General features: G+C 38.5%; 1 protein-coding gene across 1 annotated transcript in view; it reads right to left on the bottom strand.

Moving 5' to 3' along the window:
• Positions 1–15,540, bottom strand: part of stag1a (STAG1 cohesin complex component a) — a 47,516-nt gene extending 31,976 nt beyond the window's left edge. The window contains exon 1 of the mRNA XM_086156291.1: positions 15,395–15,540. The gene's annotated coding sequence lies outside the window, so the exon portion shown is untranslated. The remainder of the gene's footprint in view (positions 1–15,394) is intronic.
• Positions 15,541–17,834: the final 2,294 nt, after the last annotated feature.

The raw sequence follows: 17,834 nt of genomic DNA, 5'->3' as shown, positions 1-17,834 counted from the left end.
ACACCTTAATCCCAGAGAGGAAAAGGTCACTGGCATTTTTGCACAAGAGTAGAATAAAATAGAAAAAAGATTGTACAATAAGAGTCAATTTACCAGTTTTTTCAATCTGCTGTTACCACTTGCACATCAGACATTTGTTTGAACAAAGGGTTTCACGCAAGTAAATTAATCCACAGCATCAAACACATCAGAGTAAAATCAATGCTGAACGGATGTTATTCTATCTCACAATTATTGTAGGAATGGCCAGTCATATGAGAGCATGGTATATATGGGCATTTAAAAATAGTAACTGTGTCCATTCCATTACAGCTGTGAACACATCCTACCAGAAAGAGCCTATTGTAAAGGATATGATCATATGATCTGTCTACTATTGGCAACTGAGGGCTGTGGAGACACACACAATTTAATAGTAGGGAAGTTTAGTGGCAAATCATAGAATCAGCCATTACTCATAGTTGTCAAGCTTTCGTCCATGTTAAAGTATTTTATGTTCAATACTCAATGGATTCATGGACAGAAATAAAAAATTCTCCCTACTTTGACACAGCAACCACTGGGTGGGACTGAAGGGGAGTTTACACTGGAGGAACTGTTCAATTTATACTGTGACTTCATGACCATTGCTTGCATACTGTAACCCTGCTCACATTGCTTGCTTGAACGTCACATGCCGAATAGCAACCACAATCATTCCTCTTGTAACTGAAGGCCAAGGCGCCTCTTTTGTCCCATCACTTGTTTGAGAGTTGACAGCATCAACTGTGCAAGGTTGAAAGAAATGTGAAGGTGTATCAACATTATTCGGGCTGCACTGTCCTCAGGTTGCCCAGTCTCATGCTCAGCACAGTCAATGTTAAATACAAGATAAATAATTCTAACTTTTGGATTTTTAAGATTGGTTTAGATGTCACTACACACATTTATTTTGCCAATTTTTAATTTGGAATCATTTCTCTCATATGAGTTCCTCTCTTATAAACTACCAATCAACGGTGCAACATTTCTGTATTCTGAAGGTTTTTACAATGTGTTTGGTTTTGCAGTAAACCAAATGACATTTTCTTGGCAGATTTCTTTTCGGGGTGTTTTTCAGTCTGAATGGATTCTTTTTATTTTCTTGCCAAGAAATGTGACAGCATGAACAAATAAAAAATAGCATGGAACTTTTCTTGGTTCTACAATTTTCCCCAAAGCCAATCACAAATTCAAGTGTTCCAGGTTACTTGACAGATTTTATGACAAAAACAAAAAAAAACAAAATTGAAGGGATCATAAGATGTCACGAATTGCAATAGAGCAGCAGCTGCTGAAACGGGTAATATGTTACAATACTTGTAAGACCATTATGTCCAGGTCTGACACAAGTGAAGCAAATTTAAAGTCACAAATTCATACAAAAAAAACCCTTGAACTAATAATCCAAAAATGAGCAAATCCAAATCGCTTGGTTTTGGGAAACAAAGAAATGGGAAAAACAGACAAACAAAAATGTATGACTTTTCATTTAAAATGGTACTTTTATATATTGTCCACTGAAGTGATATTTCAATCACCAATACATTTATTCTCCCTAAGTAAAGGTTTGGAACAGGACAGAACAAAGATTAAATGCTTCTTCATTGTAAGGACATTCAGATATAGAAAATGAGCGATTATATGTGCTCATGCCAACCCCTAGTTATGAATGGAGGGAGTGTCAAAACTGTACCTACATCAGAAGAGGAAATCTTTAAAAACTAAGCCACTGGTCCAAATTGAAGGAAACCAAAGCCTGCCTAGTGAGCATGAATCACGACCGGTCCCCCTGGGCCACGGCAATGAGCTGAGTCACACGGACAATAATTGCTCTTTATCATACTGCCAGCCTCCATACATATTAAGACGATAGAGCCATGCTGTTATAATGAGGCACAGCCTTGAGGCGAACTGTGGCCGCCTGGTTTAACCAGATTATGCCTGTGTCACACAGGAGATTACCATCCAACCAGGAGTCGTAAAGTGTGACACATAGTCATGGTCCTGCGTGTGCCATCTGTTATTGCCACAATCCACTGTACACTTTCTCTCTGCTGCACACCAAATCTGAACACGAGGAGGGGAAGGATGCTGTGTGAAGTGCACAAAGTGATAAGATCTCTGCTGAAAAATAGACCCCCCCCCCCCCCCCCCCCCATCTCTTGAGAAGTACCTCTGCGAATAAAGTATGAATAGATCACACGAAAAAGTGGCAGGGTGATGGAATGGGGAAAGAGACGGGGAAAAGGCAATGCTTCTCTCCTCTGTGCAATGGCTGCCTGCGCAGCTGCCGCAAAATGGAGCCGCAAGGAGAGGTGGGGGGGCAGGGGGGTAACAGGGAGAGGGAGAATATTTAACAGCAACATGGGGGGAAAGAATGAGAAACTCATTTCTTCAGCCTCAGCCCCTTTTGTCACCTTGGCCAGCATTCATTCTCCCTCTTACAAATCCCAAAACTGTAATCTGGTCTGATGCACATTTAAATGAAAACATTTGTTTAAGGCGGAATGTGCATCAAAATACCATTCCAAATGAAACAGCTGTGCTGCATCCTTTACTATAGACTTAAGGGAAGATGTATGCGTGGTACAGTACCCCAAGAATAAAAAAAAAATCCATGTTCTAATTAAATGAAAATTAGATTTTGCAGATTACAAATCAACATGGACAAATTACAAAACAAATAGAGGGCAATTGGTCTCCACTTACATAGTGCTTTCATCACCTTGTGGTTTTTAAAGGGCTTTACACTGGATATTGTTCACCTATTAACACAAACACACACCGATGGCAGCGGAGCTGCACTAACAAGACCATCAGGACCTACTGGGGGTCCAGTGTCCTGCCCAAGGACACTTCAGCATTCAGACAGGGGGAAACAGGAATCAAAATGCCAACCTTCCTGTTGGAGGGATGCCCGCTTTTCTAACTGAGCCACAGCTGCCCCAATTTCAATCAAAATTATTCCTTTTTTCAGAGCCGTGTTGCCCATGACTTCGTGTAGGGGGGCTTTTAGTCCTCACAGTCATTATTAAATCCCAATGATCTTGCATTGCATCAAATATTTCACAGGGGTCAGAGAAATCCTGCTAATTCAGAGCAGGCTGTTAAAGAAAAAACAAGAACTGTCATGGTGTAATGATGTGCAAGCAGCTGAAGGGTTTAATGACTGCCCAAATGTGAGCTGAGTGAGGGAAATTGGAAAAAAGAGTCTGGAGAGCTTTGACAGAGGCAGATGGCTGCTCACAGAAGGCAGTGTATGCAAATACCAGCCAGGTGTTTGACACCAACACAGATAAAGAGAAGATAACAAAAAGAAAACAGTAACACTAACTTTATACTGAGTGCTGGCTCAATAATGCTGTGAGAAGTTACAATCCTACAAATGGTTGTGAAAAGGAAATTAGTTGCTCCCAGAAGCCACATAGGTATTTACACAGCAAAGAAATTAACAGTATGGGGCAATGCTGAGACAAATAAATCAAAGTAATTAGTTAAATGCCCGATTGGGCTTTTCTCATCCTGCTCACAATTAATTTGTCAAATAATGATACTGACATGACCAATCAACCACTAATCAGTAGCTGTTAATTCATAGAAAAGATTCATACTATCAGGCGAAATAAGAGTCATCCCAATGTCAGGGAATGAATTATTTCTTCTTCATGGTTGAGGAATATCATTTCCTAGCAAAAAAAAAACAACTTGCCTGCTATTCCCTTTTGGCAATCAATTTTAACAACAGACTGCTGCAGTAAATCACAATTTAAAAATGTCGATTAAAATGACAAATACATATGCTGCTTTAACAGAGATAATTGTATAGCATTTGTATGACACTCAGCTACTTTGCTCTGCTTTAAAGATTGGTGACTTCATTATGCAAATTGTATCAGTGATTATGTCTTCAATCCACATTATGTAGTTCACTTTGTTTTCTTGTTGCTTTTTACAAAAAACATTCAAAGGAATGAATCGATGTGACATAATTATGTTGAGTTTTAAAGCAAAAAGATAAATATAAAAATAAAAAAATAAAAATAAATAAATAAATAAATAAAATAAAATAAAAAAAACAACAAAAAAAACCTACGTGTAAAATGTTATGGAAGGTTTGAGCCAAGAAATTTTTCATGAATAATAGTGCTTTTCATGGCAGATTCATCCATTAATCTTTTTCAAAGCTATCAGTGAGTAAATAGGTAGTCAACACTTAAGACAGTGTGGAAAAATAGCAAGTCTAATAGGATCAAATGTTTTCAAACTTGGGGTATTCAATTGTCATAGAGGCAGAAACTTGTTAATATCATGATGATCAAATATCATTAAATCACCGATTAAATACGAAAACTCTTGTCAAAAGCAGAGTGAACGTTTAACACACTTACAGAGGGCTAACAGTCCAATGTGCATTATCTCTGATAAAAGGACAAGGCAAATACAAGGATAACAGGTAAAAAAAAATTGGTAACTAAATTCAGATAACAATGTTCAATTTTTAAATGAATATGTCCCCTGCAGTCCAACAGGTTAGTCTTTAACCTTGACTAAACTTGCTGAGGCGGTAGTTGGTCTATCTGATATTGTGTTTGATCATTTTGACATTGTGATCATTCCGGCAAGATAATATTCCTTAAGCAGGGAATAAAAGGAGGTTTAAGGCCAACTTATCGGTTTGAGGCTACCAGACTGTTCGGGGGAACCCACTAATCCCCTTCACACAGCCTGTGAGGCAGATTGGCCTGAAGAATACAAAGTAATGTCAGTGAATAGCATAAAAGATACGGCTGCCTCATGACTAAACCTAGCCAGTGCCATGTGAGTCAACGTCAGTCAATATTGTCTTTATTTGTTACTTGCCTTTATAAGTCATTTGATGGTTTGGACCATGTCTCAAACTAACTCATATTACAAATAATAGCAATTTCCTTTATTTGTTCAGATTCAAAACCTGAGCTTTATTTTATGTCTTTTAAAAGCGCAGAGAAGATTGTTGAATGTTTTTTGTACACAGTGAAAAACAAAAACTTTTTTTCCATGAAGATATGTCCGACTGTTATACTCTGTACAGCCAGAAAATTCACTTAGAAAAAAGCAGTGAATCGATATAAAGCAAGAGCAACACAAATAGCACTGACCACTCAGAAACACACACTGCCACTGCCAAAGCTGAGGTGGTATTTATTTATTGCTGCTCTAAGCTGGTGCTTGACCCTGACTAGATAAGTGCAATCACATGGATTTGCAGGTCTGGTCTCGGGCCAGATTTTGATCTCGGAAGGATATCCATCTTTGCCTTACAAAAAAAGAGGCAAATGTAAGTGTCCTACAGAATGATCAATAATGTATAAGTCATTTTTCCATTCACAAAGTACTGACGGAGCGCCTGGTGGGGGAGCAGAGACCTTAGAGATCTCTTAATTTTGGAATGCAATTCTGTATCCATGCAACCCAAATATTTCCAAGATACTGAGGAACAAATTATTTCCAAGTGTGAAGAAGAACAATTGCATGATTTGCAGCTTCAGTCACTTTTTCAGTGCACGGGAATTTTATGAGTATGTGTGATATTTAGGGAAAACATTTTGTTTGCAGCTAAATACCATCTTCTTTTAGAAATATTAATGTACAGAATTCTAATAATGTGATGCATACACACAGTATCAACGTTCACACGACCTTAAATTCCCCATTGGATTCAACCTGAGTGAAGCGCTGCTGGCTGTCTTTGAGCCTTTTATATGTCGCTTTAATAAGGTGTTCCCATCTACTGAGCTTAATTTACAGTGCTGAAATAAATTGAACTGCCTACAGAGCTGACAGTCAAACATCCATTTTATCAAATTGGATGTTTTTATCTTGAAAACCCATCCCATTAATGCCATCAAACCACATGCTGACATACTGACAAACATTCAAATGGAACGATAAACATACACATTTCCTTTCAGATGAACAGGAAATCAAACCACCACCCCTTTGGCTTTTCAAAAGGATGTTTTTCAAGTGATGGAAATTACAGTGTTATCATCCATTACACCACTGCTGAAAGTGCTATGTACAGTTATACATTCACTGTGAGCAAGGTGAAGAGGCAAGACAGACACATAAATCATGTTAACTCAATTCAGAATTACTAACGCTTGCTTGTTTCTTGTTCCATGGATTTGCATCTCATTGTTGGAGCTTTTCTGACACAGACTTTAGGCAGTATTCCGAAACTATACGAACACACACGCAATTACAAGGCCAAATGTTGACAGAAACCGGCTAGATATAAGACTTACAATGACCTACATTGTGCACGTTGGAAATACTGGAAATTACAAATGCCCATGGAAGTACTGATTATAGTTTTGGGCTTCGACCATAGTCGTGATTCTTTCATACTGAGAGTTGGCTCACCAAAATCTATTTAGATATCCTAAATATCCTTATAATATACATTGATCACAATGAAAGAAGAACAGTAACACACTTTCATATCTGGATATGATGCCATGAATTGGAAATGTGAAAAGTATTGATACTTCTACACATTTTCAGTCTCATGTGTTAAAAAATTGTAGTTATCAATTCATTTATTTGTAACTTAATAGTCAAAAGTACCAATGTAATATAAACAGATCATCAGTCAGATGATAAACAACAACGCAGAATAAATCATCATTGGAGAAAAACTACTGTGGTAACAGGAGCTAAACCTGCATGACAAACAACCTGCAAGACAAACAAAAGAACCTGCAAATTGACTAACAGTTGTGGATCAATGAGACAGGTTTTATGACAGCGATTATTTTTCTACAAAAGTGATATGTTACCAGCTACTCTTCTCTTTTTGCAGTTGTTTGCATGCAACACATCAATCCACTATGAAGCTGAGTGTTTAGTTTCTTTTACTTATTTCTTAAACTATTTTTTTTTCAACTTTACATTTTTGTAATTTATTAGTAAATTATACTGACACCATTTGCAGCTTGTTGTGGTGTCAATAGAGGTCTTGTAGGTGTACGGTTTCTTTAGACTGGTATCATGTTGAATTTTAAAATCAGATGACGGACCGAGTTTGAAAATGTAATAACTTTGATCGTACAAGCCAGAGTTTAACTGGGGATTCAGAATACTAAAATGATGTAATCTTCTGGAGAGAGATGGATCACTCTGTTGGCTCTCCTGGTACAAATTATATAGATTAAAATGTTGCAAAGGAGCGGTTTCTTCCCTCATGAACTATCATTGGATGCGAAAAGATATAGGCTTGTGAAAGAGCTGTAATAACAACGACAGTTACATTTGGCCTGTCATTACTCAAGAACTCATACTAATTATCAGCAGCTGACAGAATTTGCTGGCCAACATATCTGTCATTTTAATGGGCAAAGGCGAGGGTCACTGCCCACTGGGAAGCTGCAACTCAGAGGGTTTGTGCACTGCTCTTCGCTGCTGATAATTTGCATCAGTGTAGGGAATATGTGTATGTTGCCAACCTCAGTGTTTAAGCAGCTGTGATTAAGGAGAGCAGAGCTGCAATGCTGAGGCAGCTGGGGTGGACAAAAAACAGCAGAGTACCGTTAAAAAATTAAGCTTGTTTTAGTCCCTGTATATTCCTCCATCTCTAGTATTTTGAAAAATGTACCAAACTTTGAACATTCAGTTACTAGACAGAACCCAAATGGAAAATGTGAAGGAACCTTGAGAATTTAAAATATCCTCGTGCGCCTAGTTTACTTGACTTTATCAAGGATGTTTTTATTGCTGTTTTATTTACAGGTTTAAGCAAACAATAACAGGCAGATTTGCACTAAACCTGAGAGTTGGAGGATTAGCCTGTAGAAGAACAGATGAGATTTTGGTGCTGATCAAAAACACATGGATGTACGATACTTTTCTATTTTCATTAACGCAGTGAAAGCAACTAAAATACAGTCATACATCATACATCTGTATCCCAAAATGTGTTACCTTGTAATATTTCGATGAAAGTCAGTCTTCATCTAAAACATCTAATGCAGGGGTGGGCAAACTTTTTTGGCTCAGGGGCTGCATTGACTTTTGATAGACGGGCCGGGTGAGCACAAGATACTATACATATTATAAAAAATAAAATAAAAAAAATAAATAAATAAAAACACATTCGTTCACAGACCCATCTGACATTTGTCTGAACAGTGTTTGACATTTACTTTGAAAGTAAAACCAGCTTGGTTTTGAAGGCTCTGACGTTTGCTTGCATCTCATGCACAAACCAGTTTTTCCCTTGTAGCTTCACATCCAGCTCATTCATGTGTGTCAGTATATCCACAGTTTATCCAAATCTGTGTCATTCAGCTAAGGAAAATTCTCAAGTGTGCTCAAGTAGCTCCAAAAATGAAATAATCTACTGTCTGAGCGCCCACATTAATTGATCTAATCATTCAAACATTCACATCAAGTATGAATTGTGTACCAATCTTTGGCGGGCCGGATGAAAAAGACCAACAGGCTGGATTCAGCCCGCGGGCCGTAGTTTGCCCCCCCCCCCATATAATGCTAACCATTTGATTTAAATTGTTTAAATTATAGTATTAAACAAAAACATTTTCCCATAGTCCAAATTTGAATATCGAGAATATGTCACAGTATTACCATCTTTTGATGTCTAATGGTATCAAGTCCGAAGTTGGATTTCATCATTTGTTTCATTTCAAACTGAAAACAACGACAGTTCAACATGAATAGGAGATTAAATTGAAAACTTTGTGAAACCAATTTCACATCTTGTACAGCTGGTTCTGACAAACTCCTCAATATTATTACAGGTTTGAGATTTCCATGTGGTGCAACTATCAAACAATTTATGGATAACAAATGCTTTTAGAGCCAAATAATGTTATTGTACTTACAGTTTTGACTATTTTACTTTTTTACTAATCCAGTTGGGATAGATAAGATTTTTGGCAGAAAATCTAGAAGGGTTGACATTACAGGGCTGAAGAGGGTGTTCAAAGCAACAACTGATTCCAGACAGACAGTAGACACATTTGCCTTCTTTGGCAGGATGCAACCTTCAAGGAAAAACACACATTCAGTTTATTCTATGATTCATTTTGTTTGCTCTATGTCATTGGTGAGACAAGGATTCTCAGGAGGGAAATGAAAAAAGGTTGTTTTTTTTCAAGCTATGACTCTCCAACTGCGATGACAGCAATAATGATTTTTGAGTAATACAGCCCGAGATGTGTCTCTTAGACCTTTTTATATGCAGTGGCATTGAGCAGGTATCAACCAAATGAAATCCTTTAACTAAATCTGAAGCCTCTGAGAAGATTCTGATCACCCTATCATTCTACTCCACTAATGTGGTGAAATATGAAATAGCCACTCAGCGCTGGAGGTTGAGAACCGATCCCTGCAGCAGACCAGGGATACAAAGAGGCGAAGGTCACAACTTTGAGTAAGCGAGTACTTCTTCCAAGTCCCAATAAACTTACAAACCTCAGACTGAAACCGCATGCATCAAGAATGACTTCATTAAAAGACATCCTTAAAAATAAATCCTGGTTTTTAGGTTGTACTTTGCAGATTATTTTTCATGTATAAATTGAAAGGAAGTCTTGGCTTGGAAAGTATTTATATTGTTTTCTTTGGAAAACTTGTGAATAGGACATGCCAGCCATGCAAATACACTTATGCGTCAGCTGCAGGTAAAAGCTGTTTGCTCAGCCTAGCAACCACGAAGCCATGCAGCAATGCCAGGGATGCCATAAAACTCCACACAGACACACACTCACAAAACCTTGCCTTTGACGTACGATTAAATATCCCATGAATCTTCAAACTGATATTTGGGTGTTCATTCTTTTACATACACACTCAGGAAACGAATTTGCCTTCTTCGTAACACTGGAAATTGAACCAGTTGTTATCACATTATGTGGCCTGTCATATCTCCACAGAAATATGTCAAGGCACAATTTTCTTTCTAATTAGGAAGGCAACAGCAACATTCTCAGGTACTTATATTAGGGATTATTTGACAGCAGGAAGTTTTACCAATCTGATAGAAGTGTTGTCCTACCTATGAGGTATGTTACGCCATCCCTTCAGCATGTCTGACTACAAAGTATAGAACAATTTTGATATATGGAGTTCTAAACTGCCAAAACCAAGAAACTGACAGAGTTTTTATTTCACTATTTTCATTTGGCATTAGTGTATTAGTGTTAGTAGGAGACTTTCACAGTTCAATGAAACACTTAGTGTTTTAAACATAGCCATAGTGTATGAACTTGTTATGGGTCAGACAGTTATGCCCACAGCACTATCGTACTGTTTACACATCACGAGTTATTTGAGCACTCGAAAGACATGTGCAACCAAAAGGCATGAGGAGGAAAAAGTTCTTTTTCTGTGGTTGCTCTCCATACAAAGGTATTAAGGTACAATGAGGACAAGATAATTTAATTGCGTAGTTACACTATGTGTTGTTTTTTCATACCCAGCCTGAAAGTAGCTGTGTCTGTCTGATAAGTCTATGAGATATGAAAGAAATTACATTTGTGCAGAATAGGAAAAATTGCATAATTTTGTTTCCTTTGACTTGTCACCTCTGAAGGTGTTTCACTTTTAGGGATATTTATTTAGATGTTACACCACCTGCATCACACAAGATAATATCTCAATGGGGAAAAATATGAATAAACTGTCTCTGGTATGTAGTCACCTCTTACAATGTGAATCCACGAAGGCATTGCGGAAGACAGGGAAGAAGCTCTGCATGTTTTTGATCCCTCTTCAGAAAAATGTATGCATAAATCAAGGCATTGGTAAGAGGTGTTTCTGACAGATTTTTTTTTTTCTTTCCCCTTATTCCCCAGTTGAGCATCAAAGAGGCAGTTGTGGGAGTCACAGGAGCATCCTGGTTATAAAGTTACCAACATTATTAATGCCATTCTTAATTATGCTGATGACATAAAATAATATAACCTTATCCACTGCAACAATGAAAATGGTTTCCATTAAGATCAAGTCCTAAATCTGTTCTTTTCACTCTTGTAGCGGTTAAATCGAACAGTGAAAGCAGACAGACCAACACTGTCATTAAACACTGGCAAGAAATTTTACACCTGGCTGGTTCAGTTGTTATTCCACAAATAGATTAATAATAAATAGCTACTTGGCTATTTTGTATCAATATACAAAATAGCCAAGTATCACTTCTCAACACTTTACCATATTGTTTTCCCTCCAAGCGTCACAAGATTGGGTTTTTAGGAGTGGACAATGAAAAAGCGGTCTGTTTACCTAAAACATGTGAGTACAAGTATCCATCTACATTTTTCTGGATAAAATCAATCCCACCTGTTTCTCTGTCTGTTTGTTAAGGTAATTAGACTTGCAGTCTGGTGTGACCAAAATAGTTGTAATTAGTTGTAACTGCTCCTTCTGAAGAATAATGGATTATTTCTTTCTTTTAGGAGCTTTGACTCTTCAATTCCACTGAATTTCAAAAAGTAAAAATTCCTCTAAATTCTGCAACTTAGTCAAACACTCTAGATTAAAAAAAAACACATAAATGATATGGTCTTTTGAATATTATCATCATAAATGTTGTAGTACTGGGTTAAACTGTCCCTTTAACTATGTGGATGTGGGACAGAACAAGATCTTACATCCATACAGAAGCCGAAGCTCTGGTGTGTCTGATGAAGAGGAAAAGACCAGAAGGCAATGAAAAGCTCATCCAGCCCTGGATGCTTTGTTGTACTTTATTACCCTTTTCATGCATCACAGCTTCACGCCATAAACAATGACATATTACGATAATGTAATAAAGCAGTTGGCCCCTGGTCCTTCAACTGTTTCTTCTGACAAAGTAGGAAGCAGTTTTTAGTGTGCAGATCTTTTTTTATGTCTCTCTCTGACACAAAATTCTTGACATGTATTTTTAAAGAAGTAATATGCACTAAACTGGGGCCTGAAGTGCTAAAGGAACATACCTGCAAAATATGCCAAAAAGAAAAAAGAAGAATGCGTTGACCAATATAACGGAAAGAGGAAAAGCCTTGCTATTCCAGATTTCACTATGGAACGGTAGGATGCAGTTTTTTTTTCCAGTTTTTCAACACAATTTTAAAATGTTCTCATTATACTGATGAACCCTGGTAGTTTTATTTAGTCAGTGACATTCAATATCAGTACAGTGTCATCTCAACCAAAATAAAAAAATGTTAATCCAATATCTATAGAAGATGTGTAATTTCATTGCAGAGCGTCTCCAGCATCTAGTCATCTGACTGACTGAGGCCCTTCTCCCAAAGACTATGGCTTGGTTTGTGAACACTATAGCTCTAAACCTGGGCCATGCAGATAAAAACAAGGCCCATGAGCATTATACAACCACATAGACCAGTGTCTGCAAGCAGACAGCTGCTCAAGCAAGGAAGCATGTCTGCACTGCGTGCAGAAATGTGGTTAACAGGGTTCAACTGACCCAAAATTACAGCCTCCAAAATAACTATTGAAACAAATCAACACTTCCCTCAACAAGTTTTAATAGACTTTTTCTTGACTATGCCTAATAAATTGTCGGGTGAGTGAGCAAGAGTGATAGCTTATATTTGCCACATCAGTGAAGCAACTCATGACCAAAATCAAATGGTCAAAATTTGCACTATTGTACAGTGTCGTAACAGAATTAGTTGGTAATGGACCAACGCTTGATAGGTTAAGATAAGTTGAAACTAACCAAAAATGTTTTGGCAGAGTCTCCAGCTTTAACCAAGTTTGATGAAAATCGGCTTGGTACTTTTTTTTTACAGACATAAGCAGAAAAGCAAATGGTGCCAAATCATGACCTCCTTGCAGAGGCAATGATGGGGAAAAGCTTAATATTTTTGATTCTCTCTGCAAGTCCTTCTCCTGGGCTGAACATTTTAGATAGTCAGACAAAAAAAGGAAATATTACTTCTCCTTAAGCCAACATCTCCTATCAAGGTCACAGTGTTATAAGCTCAGTCAAATATTAAACCTATTACATAATCTCCTGAGCCGTAACAAACATGTGGCTCCAACAAAAGGCAAAACACAATTGTCCTGGGAGTGGCTTTACTCCAATTATTAAATGGTAAAGATGTATACATCTGAAATGCAATATGTTCTTTCTTGCTCTATACAGAAAAATACTCAAATTGATCTCATTAAGAGCTGCTACAATTACTTCAATAGGTTTCCAGTGTACAGCAATAGATATGCTGAGTTTTAGGTTGCTTATAAAACAAAGAACATTTCAACATCTGATGACAACATATCTGGTTGCAGGAAATTGCCAATAAACTGTGACTTTTTCTCACAGTTTATTGGTGTTTTAAAAATCAGATTACTGACCAAGAATTTGATCCATATTGAAAATAATAGCTTGCACATGAGGACGACAGCCTAGATGGCAAGAAGGCTGTCTTCCTCATGTGCCCTGTTGCAATTGAGGCAATGTATCCGGGGAGTACATATACAAATTGCACATTAACTCACAGATTACACAGTACTTGGAGTGAGGGAACTTGTGTTACGAAATCCATTCTGGACAAATATGGGTGAAGTGAGAAGAGAAAAGAATGAGAAGACACAAATTTTCAGGCTAAGCGCATATACAACTCATTTTAAACATAGAAGACAACTAAAAAAACAATATATATTTATGTGTTAAAAATGATAAGAAATCCACAAACCAACACAATTGTGTTGAGACACCTCATTTTTATTCATCCCGTCTAATGATTAAGTGCCAATTTTGTACAATATGAGTATGTGTATGGCTATGTCTTATGTCAGATAAAAAAGTTCAACATAATTTTTCAATTAATTAAAGCAGGCAAATGTGTAATATATTAAATCAGCATGCATGGGATATTTTATGTTGTTTATTTTTTGACTGTGAATACACCATCCAAATTATTTTACCCGTCTTTGCACATAACATCTTTGTTAGTTACAGAAAGAATATGCTTAAAAGAAAAGAAAAAAACAGAACTTTGACTGAAATTATCCAATATAAATTGGTATATGGGAGATCTGTATCATTTGGTTAAAAAAAAAGAAAAAAAGAGCGCGCGAAAGAGAGAGAGGGGGGGGTAAAAAAGCAAAATCGGACGGCAGCGATTTTTCAAACGCTAACACTGCTCAACATGTTCTGCAGCAGAAATGGCAAGTGATTTGTGTAGCGCTGGTGTAAAAATGCTGAGTGACAGCGGCAGACATTCTAGCAGGCAAGCGAGCTGCAGGGACCAGTGCAAGACAGCCTGGATGAGAAATCACATGGCTGACTGTAAACAAAGCAGTTATGCAACAATCCAGAGATTGCATGCACACTGCCAGAAGGCACACCGAGCCAATATCAACAACCCCAAACTACTTATAGCAGTGTGTTCACAGGTCTGGTTGGCCGCGGGATGGGATGGCCAGGACTGAAGCCTATATAAACCTGTGAGGGTTGGACGGTCGAGCCCATCCACCCTCCCCTCCATCCCCCCTAATGTGACTCATATTTCCCTCCGCTCAGTGTTGCCTGTTTCCCGCACAGAAGGGGGCGGGAAAAAGGGAGAGAAGCGCCATAATATTATTAAACGCACTGGAGTCGACCGTGCAAACGTGAAGTAAAAAAAAATGATCCACGTGTGTGTCAATCATGACACTAGCAACCTGTTCGATAACGGTGAAAAACAAAGTCGGCTACTCTTGAAAACTTGAAGGCGATGAGCGAGAGAGGGGGGGGGAGGGAGAGCTGGGATGCTGATGTTGACAGGGAGGGGAAAAAAAAAGTAGCCACTAGAAACAGATCCTTGCAAGATATTGTGCATAACTGAGTGTGCAAAATTGTCACGGGCTGAGGAGGAGCATTGTGAATAACAGCGTGGGATGTGTACGGATAACACCCCCCAAAGTGAAAATGCACCGGACGACAGCGGGGCAAGACCGTAACAATCATAACACGACTGAGCAAATGAGGGGTGATGCTCTGAATCCTGCCTTGTAAAAAGAGCAAGAAAACACGTCACACCGCATGGCTCTTTATTTGTTGACAAGCCAAACTCCAGCACCGGGTGGAAAATGCTGGCGAGGGGGGGTGGTAGGCGAAAAAAAAGGCCGGACCTGCGGCAACCACTTGCCCTTCTGGCAAGTTGTCTACCCGAAAATTTTTGGAGGGCTAGCTCGCAAGCTAACGGCTCCGCTAGCATATAATGTAACTGGGGAAGAGAGAAAGCACATTCACCTCCGTTAGCAGCTAGCAGCCCATCCCCCAACCAACCAGTCTTCCCTTTCTGTGTCCACCATCTTTAATCTGTGTTCCGTCTCCCTACCCGCCGCACAAAACACGACAAAAACACATGTCACTTACCTTTCACGACCATCCCCGAATCGATTATCGCCTTCTGAAACAATAAATCGATTTTCGTTTTAATATTGTGCGTATTTTAATATTGAAAATTGGCCGTGCGAGCGGAACCGCGCCTTGAGAGAAGAGCAGCAATCCTAAACCGCCATCTGGTGGTATTTTCCTCTCTGTGATGCAGCGCGAGCGGCGCACGCTCAGACCGAGACACAGCTGCCCCCTGGCGGACACGGCGGACTCGCGGCGGACGCGCGGCGGACACGCGGCGGACGCGCGCCTCAGGGGGCGCTAAAGCGTTCCGCGCGGGGGGCGCGCACGGGGGCGCGCACGGGGACGCGCACTGGGGGCCGGGGGGGGGGGCTTCCCCTTCTCAATTTATATTGAAGAACCGCATCTAAGACACTCTGTGGGACGCACAATTTAAAAGATGTTTAAATAGTTGCTGATTTTCTGATTAAGTGTGTTGGATGTGAGTAGATCTTCACAGGCTGCATATAAAAAAAAAATTAAAATTAAAAAAACAACTAACTGATATTGAATCCAGTGTTAGAAATATTTGGATAAACCTCTGTTTTGCTCACATACACTGCGACAAAAATAGTTTTTGTCCAACAGCATCAAAAATTAAGACTTTCAATTTAGCTTTGGAAATAAAATAGAGGCAGCACAATTAAACATTGCCATTTTTGCTTGGGGCGCTGTATGTCTGAAATATGAAGGATAGTAATAATAATTGGTGAGGAAGGCTTGAAAAAAAAATGCATGTCTAATAACTTGAAAAGCATCCGTATTTTCCCTTATTTCTTATGACGAAAAGACAGGAGTTAGAACCAGAGGTTGCAGAGATGAAAATGTTGAGGTTCTCTTTGGGAGTGACCAGGATGGATAGGATCAGGAATGAGTCTATCAGAGGAACAGCACATGTTAGATGTTTTGGAGAGAAGGTCAGAGAAGCCAGACTGTGATAGTTCGGTCATGTGCAAAGGAGGGATAGTGAATATATTGCTAGACAGATGCTGGAATTTGAGCTGCCAGACAAGAGGTCTCGAGGAAGACCAAAGAGAAGATTTATGGACGTAGTGAGAGAGGATCTGAAGGTAGTTGGTGTGAGAGAGGAGGATACAGAAAATAGGGTTAGATGGAGAAAGTCGATTTGCTATGGCGACCCCTGAAGGGGAAAGCCGAAAGACAAAGAAGATTTTCCCTTAGTTCTTAAATTTACATCATGTGGGTTAAGGTGTATTAAAAGGGACCTGCCTTTCTCGCAATCTGCCGTTGGGTGCATCAGTGACCTCTGACCTCCAGTTATTTGAAACGTATCGCTCCTTCTCCTGTTCCCCCTTGCCCTCTTCTCGATATTTGGAAAAAAAACAGAATATCTGTGATATCAAAGCAACACCTGTTTTCTCTCCATGCAATTCTATGACATTTACCAGACCTGACAACACAGCTCAAATGACTCTAAGAATGTAAAAAGTGTCTGTTAGTTATTTGATTATACTAGAGCCAAACTTTTAGTTCATACAGTAAAAGAACATAGCGTACATGTAAGGGATGTTCAGGGTGGACATTCATGTGATGGACACAATGTTGCTTGCCATTGTAACAGAATATCTTTTTTTTCTATACAAACAAACACACAGGCAAACAAATATCAAATATCAAATATCAAATATCAGCCTTCTCCAAGATTTTCCAGAACAGGACCCGCACTGACAGTCATTCATATGATTACCCTGGTGATTTACCATGAACATAACCATTAGATCAGACTTGGGCATTTTACGGCCCGCGGGCCACATCCAGCCCGTTTTTCTTTTTTATCCGGCCCGAAAAAATATTTACTTTGAACATTTTAACAAGTATTTTCAATTAAGATGAATTTAGAAATATATGTTTTCCTTTTGTTTGTTTTGTACAGATGATTACACACAAAATAATGTTGATCGGTACATTTATATTACTATTTATTATTTTATTGAAAATAAAATAATTTGAAAATAACTTTATTGAAATAAAATGCCAAAAAATTTAAATATCTAAATTGCAATTTTCATTGTGTTCACCTAGTTGGCCTGCGCATAAAAATAAAATAAGAAATGTGGCCCAATAGCTAAAATAATTGCCCACCCCTGCACTAGATGTATAATCTTGATATATTTATCAATTTGATATGGCTTGTTTCAAACATTCATACATTCAGTGTTGGAACAGATACTTTTATAGACTTAAGATATCAAAATACCTGGTTTTGAAAAATCTTTTCCGACAGGATCTGTAATCCTAGTTTGATTTGTAACCCAAACCTACATTTTCATTTGAACTTGCGTGATTCAGCATTTCGGCTGCTCAAAGCATGCCTCATTCCCTAAATTGGTGGTCACTGTCCACACATAAACACACACACACACACATGCACACACACGCACCACATTTTTCTGGAGGC

This window comes from Fistularia commersonii, chromosome 1 (assembly GCF_037954325.1).
Source record: "Fistularia commersonii isolate RoL2024-O1a breed Wild chromosome 1, RoL_Fcom_v1.0, whole genome shotgun sequence".
In the NCBI taxonomy this organism is placed as follows: domain Eukaryota; kingdom Metazoa; phylum Chordata; class Actinopteri; order Syngnathiformes; family Fistulariidae; genus Fistularia; species Fistularia commersonii.
This window is presented reverse-complemented; position numbering and strand designations above follow the sequence as displayed.